The following is a 6,537-nucleotide window of genomic DNA, read 5'->3' as shown; positions in this document are numbered from 1 at the left end:
AAGCAGGAACACACGGAGACACACGTCAAGCACTGGAAATCTGCAACAAAAAAAACCACAAACAAAGCACGAAACCGGCACGGAGCCAACCAAAACACGAACAGCAATCGACCTAAATCTTGAGATCTGATCGCAGTCTGAGCTAAGCTATCGCTACCGCTACCTAAACCCAAAAACTAGAGAGCCAGCATGCAGGTGAACAAGCCAGTGTGTATGTCTATGTGTGTGTGTGTGTATGTATATGATCATGCGTGTGTGTGTGTGTGTGTGTGTGTGTGTGTGTGTGTGTGTGTGTGCATGTGACTAAATGACTATATGTGTGTATGTGTGTATGTGTGTGTGTGTGTGTGTGTGTGTGAAATAAACCAAACAAAGCTCCACCTGAAGTGTATCTATAGTGGGGGAGGGGGGGGAGCGACCCCGCCACCCGCGAGACCAGAGGCCGACAAGGAAGAGCCCGGAACCCAGGCCACCGGCAAACCCCACAGAGGGGAGAAGTAGGAGGGAGGCAACCCACCGCCTGCGAGGCCCCCCCCCCGCCCGGCGGCGGCCGAGGGGGCCCGCGGGCGGGGCCCCCACGGCGCGGAAAGAAGCAGCCAGGGATCGCGGCGGACCGCGACCCAGGCAATCCCCGGCCACCCGGTCCGGGCCGGACACGCGGCCAGGAGGCCCTCACCCTTCAGGCCAACGACCCCCACCCGGCAGAGGGCCAGCCTGCCCGGAGAGACAGAGCCGCCCCGGCCGCCGACGCGGGCAGGCGCACCCGTCCCCCACGAAAGTGGCCCTCCAAGACCAGAGGGGCGCCCCGCCGCAGAGGCAGCGGGGGGGACCGGAGACGGGCCCGGAGACAGGGAACCCCCCAACAAGGCGACACCCGCGCAGGCCCGACAACGGAGGGCCCCAGACCCAGGCATCCCATTCATTCATCCATTCACCTATCCGATACCTATACTAATAATAATATAATATACTATACATAATAATAATAATAATAATAATACTAATAATAATAATAATAATAATAACCATCTTTGTATAATATAATATTGATAAATTATTAAGTTTTTGATGTCCTGCCAATGGAGGCTCAAATCCTCCATGGCAGGACCCTTCCATACCGCATTCTCACCGACACAGACATACAATCACGCACCGTTTCCCCCTCCCCGGGGGGGTCCAGCACCGCCAGAAGGCACCCCAGGCTGCACGGCGGGCCCCGCCAGGCCCGGGTAACCCGACCCACCCGTCCGAGGCCCAGGCCGGTGAGGGAACGCGGGTGATGTGGGACCCCCTCCCGCCCCTTGTGTTGAGTGCATGTGATTAATGCCATAAAAACAGGGAGGAGGGAGGGCCAAGTATCGATTGACACCGACCCCCCCCCCTCCCGAACTACGTGTCCTTGTCAAGTGTATTTATAAAGTGTTGAATGTGCAGTGTCTAATTTGCTGTTAAAACCGTGAGGCGGGGAGTGCCGGGCCACGCGGGACAGTGCCCCCCACGACCCGGACCCCCCGCCTTTCGCCTATGTGCGTATGAATCGTGTAGGGGGGGCAAGAGGGGGAGCGGAGGCCGAAGCCAGGAGGCAGGACCAGCAAAGCTGGCCCTGATAAGACACCCGCGTCCCCCCACCGGCCATCCAGTAGACGGGGGCCGGCCCCCCGAGCCGGGCCAGGGCCCCACCGTACCTCCACGGGCGCCCCCGGAGCCGCCGGAGCCCCCAGACGGAGGGGGAAACGGTCCAACATCCTCCCATTCATACTGACAACATAAGACATAGATACCTGGGAATGGCGCCACCCCGCCGCCGCGCCCGCCCGTGCACCCCCCGGTCAGGGGAGGCCCGATCTCCGGACCCGGCCCCACCCCCCCCCCGAGGCCACCCCGGCGGACACCCCAAGGGTCACGGAGTCCCCACATCCGCAGGGGCACTTGGCCCCCGCCCAGCGACGGAGGACCAAGGCAGCAATGCCCCCCCAGCGCAGACAGCCACCCCCCACCCAGGCAGGACCGGGCCCTCCGGGTGGGACCCCCATGTCCACGGCCCAGCCCCCCCCAGGAGGCCCGGAGACGCCCAAGCCACCGCCCCCCGCCCGAGCCCTCCCCAGCCACCCCCCCCACCGCCATGAGGTACCCCCCCCCACAGGCCCCCAAGGCCCCCACCGGCCAGGGACAGGACCCCGCGGCCCCACCCACCGCCCCCCAGGGGCCACCAGAGGCCCGCGCCCCAGACCCCCCAAGCCGACCCCCAACCCCAAGGGCTACGAGATCACCCCCCCCCCGCCCCCACTAGGTAACGAGGCCAAAAATCGGGGACCACAGAGAGTGCAATTCAGCCGAGTGTTGTTCAGTGGAGGCAGACATTATCTCACTACTAATATGATCTGATAAAAGATTCCTAAAATGGTTAATACATAAACTGGATTTTTGTTTCCAATTTACTAGAATGGTTTTCTTTGCGATACATAAGGCAGTAAGAACCCGGTGTGTCCAATTAGGATCTATTTGAGTGTCTCCCAGGTGACCTAATATACACACCGTGGGGCACACTGGGATTCTGTGGTCGATCCATGTGGATAAATCCTCACAAATCTCCTTCCAGAACCTCTGTACCGGTGTACAGAACCATAAAGCATGCATATAATTATCTGGGGTGTTCTCTGTGCACTGTGAACAGATATTAGAGGTGACAAAGCCCATCTGGAACATCCTTTGTCCAGTATAATGTATTCTATGAAGAACTTTATACTGTATAAGTTGTAAGTTTGGGTTTTTAGTCATAGTAAACGTATTTAAGCATATTTGTGACCAAGAAAGCTGGTCGGTATTCAGAGAGAGATCCGCCTCCCACTTGGAGATCGGGAGAGAGACTGACTCGTCCAGTTTAGACACTAACCTGTAAAGTTTTGATAACAACTTTAAATTGCTTAGATTTAATAAATCTATTATCTTAGCGGGAAGTTGTAAGTCTAATTGGCTAATTTTGTATGTTTTATTTATTATTGCCTTAAGTTGTTGATACTCTAAAAATTTATTCCTGCTAACTCCGTATTGAACAATAAGTGTATTGAAAGGTACAAACTGTCCTCCTACAATTACGTGCTGTAAATACCGTATTCCTTGATCTCTCCATTGAACGAAGTTAACCATCTTTTTATCATTTTTCACGATGTCTGGGTTGTTCCATATGGGTGTACGGTCACATGGAAAAAGTGAAATTTTAGCTACTTTAAGAAATTCCCACCAAGCTGATAAAGTTGTGCTAATATTAATGCTTTTGAAACATTGATGACGTTTGATACTTTGACTAATAAATGGTAACTCTGAGATTTCTAGTTCGTTGCAAAACACTTGCTCTGAGTCCAGCCATTGACTATCTAAAGGATGATCCTTTGACCATTTTACAATATACTGTAATTTATTGGCAAGGAAGTAATACTGAAAGTTAGGTAGCTCTAAACCTCCATATTCTTTAGATTTCTGCAATGTCTTTAAACTAATGCGTGGAGTTTTATTTTTCCACAGAAATTTTGAAACACCTGAGTCCAGCGATTTAAACCAGGAAATAGGGGGTTTGCATGGTATCATTGAGAAAAAATAATTTACTTTTGGTAAAACCATCATTTTAATGGTGGCTATTCTACCCATGAGTGAAATGGGGAGAGAGCTCCATCTAGCAAGATCATCTTCTATTTTCTTTATAAGCTGAACATAATTTAATTTTATTAACTCTGACAGCCTAGGGGAGATGTTTATGCCTAAATATCTAATGTTCCCTGATTGTAATTGAGTATTGGATATATTCCTAAAATTGCAGTTCACGCACAAAACGGTGGATTTAGACCAATTAATAGAATAATCAGACAGAGATGAAAATCCCTCTATAAGTGCGATTGTCTGTGATAGTGAAGATCGTGAGTTCTGGAGGAAGAGGAGTACGTCATCCGCATAAAGACTTATTTTGTGCTCTACTATTTTGCATTGTATACCTTTAATATTTTGATTTTGTCTAATAGCTGCTGCTAAAGGTTCGATAAATATTGCAAATAATGAGGGAGATAGAGGGCAACCCTGTCTAGTGCCTCTTTGCAAGGTAAAGCTTGTAGAGATTTGATCATTTGTCCTTACACGTGCCTTGGGAGAGCTGTATAATATTTTTACCCAGTCAATGAAAGATTCACCAAATCCAAATTTATGTAAGGTTGCCAATAGAAACTTCCAATTTACCTTATCGAATGCTTTTTCCGCGTCTAAGGATATAATAGTAGTTTCCTGTTTATTGATACTGGAATAATCTATAATATTTAATAATCTGCGAATATTAGTAGAGGAATGTCTACCTTTAATAAAGCCTGTTTGATCCGGATGTATAATAGAAGGGGTGACTCTTTTCAGACGTTCAGTAAGGGCCTTGCTAATTATTTTAAGGTCTACATTTATTAATGAAATTGGGCGGTAGCTCGATGGGAGCAAGGGATCTTTATCCGGTTTTAATAAAAGACTAATATTAGCAGAGTTCATATTTAAGGGTAAGCTTTTATTTTCCCTAATATTTAGAATCATTTTATAAAATGTTGGTGCTAATATGCTCCAGAATTCCTTATAAAATTCAGCTGGGAAACCATCTGGGCCCGGAGCTTTATTATTGGGCATATGTTGAAGAGCTTCATGGAGTTCTCCTATTGAGAGTGGTGAATCTAAATTCGTAACCTGTTCCTGATGTAACTTTGGCAGGTTAATTTCTCCAAGAAACTCATTAATGGATTGATCAGATGGTTCAATTTGTGACGAGTATAATTTGTAGTAAAAGTCTCTAAAGATTGAATTTATTAAACAGGGATCATGTGTAACTTCCCCTGACTGGTCCTTAATAGATGTTATGGTTGTTTTTTCTTTGTTTATTTTTAATTGATTGGCTAAATATTTTCCTGATCTGTTAGCATGTGCAAAGTTTTCCAGGCGAAGCCTTTGTACTAGAAACTGCGTTTTTGCGTCAATTATTTTATTTAATTCTATTTTAGTTTTCCTTATTTTGCTAAGGATACGTTCATCTGCAGAAGTCTGGAAGGCCTCCTCTAGCGTCTTTATTTCACCTTCTAATTCTTTTGTTTTTAAGTTGTCTTTTCTTTTTTTATTTGACGAAAAGGAAATTATTTTGCCTCGCATTACTGCTTTCCCAGCTTCCCATAGAACGCTTGCTGATATTTCCGGCTGGTCGTTAATTTGCAAAAAAATGTCCCATTCTTTCTTAAAAAAGTTAGTAAAGTCGGGGTCTTTGAGTAATGATGTATTGAATCTCCAAACTTTGGAGGATGATACGCTCCCCCTCTTCCCCAGAGTGAAAGAAACAGGTGCGTGATCGCTAATATTGATTGGGTGTATTTGTGATTCTGAGATATCTCTCATCAGAGAGCTACTGACTAGAAAATAATCTAACCTAGAGTATGAGTGATGAACGGCTGAGAAAAAAGTGTAGTTCCTAAGGGTTGGGTGTAAAGAGCGCCATGTATCGCAAAGACCCAGATCATTCATGTATTGCTTAACAATACTTGCTGACTGCCAACTCCTGTGTCCGCCTGCATTACTGAGCCTGTCCACTCCAGGGTCCAAAACCATGTTGAAGTCTCCTCCGATGATGACTGTGTTGTCTAGGTGAGCAGAAAGTGAGGTGAAAAAAGAGTGAAAAAACGAGGAGTCATCAACATTTGGACCATATACATTAGAAATACATAAATTCAAGCTTTGAATTTGCAAGACTAAAATTAAATATCTACCCTCTGAGTCAATGTGTGTGTCTTTTACAGTGAAATTTACTCTTTTATTAATGAGAATTGCTACCCCTCTTTGTCTGGAGTTGTAACAGGCGGAATAAGCGTGCGGAAATTCTGGCGTGGCCAATGCATCTGCTGAAGCTTTAACTAAGTGTGTTTCTTGTAGTAAAACAATGTCTGCTTGCAGAGTTTGAATTTGATTAAGAAGTTTTAATCTCTTTACTGTGTTCCCGGCCCCGTTTACGTTCCAGGTGACGAACTTTAATTTATCCATAATCCAATCACTGAAAATAACATTATATGTAAATGGTAATGTTGCAGGAGTTGGATGTGTGTGTGCCATGTTAATCTAAATGTATGTTTGTACCAATTAACCAACCGGAAAGTGCAGCAGAGTGAGACATGGAGGGAAAGAGGAAAAAAGGAGTGTGACAATTGGGGTGGGGTGAGGGGGAGGGAAATAATTCTAACCATAATTAAAAGAAAAAAGAAAACAGAAAAAGAGATAGAGAAGAGGGGGAAAAGAAAAGAAAAAAAAGAAACGATCACCGATGTGTGACTGTAACTCATTGAGACTAGCAGATCAAAAATTATAAATACCTTAATATGTGCCGAAAATTTTTATGAAACTTTATCTGATCTAATCACCCAGTGTTTATAAAGCTATCTCTCTAACTAATTATCAAATGTTTATAAAGCTATATCTGATCTAGTCACCATTTAGTGAGAGAGAAAGAGAAAGGAAAAAAAGGCAAATTGTACTTATCTC

Source organism: Cololabis saira, chromosome 10 (assembly GCF_033807715.1).
Source record: "Cololabis saira isolate AMF1-May2022 chromosome 10, fColSai1.1, whole genome shotgun sequence".
In the NCBI taxonomy this organism is placed as follows: Eukaryota; Metazoa; Chordata; class Actinopteri; order Beloniformes; family Belonidae; genus Cololabis; species Cololabis saira.
The sequence above is the reverse complement of the archived record's forward strand: the minus strand, read 5'-3'. Positions refer to the sequence as shown.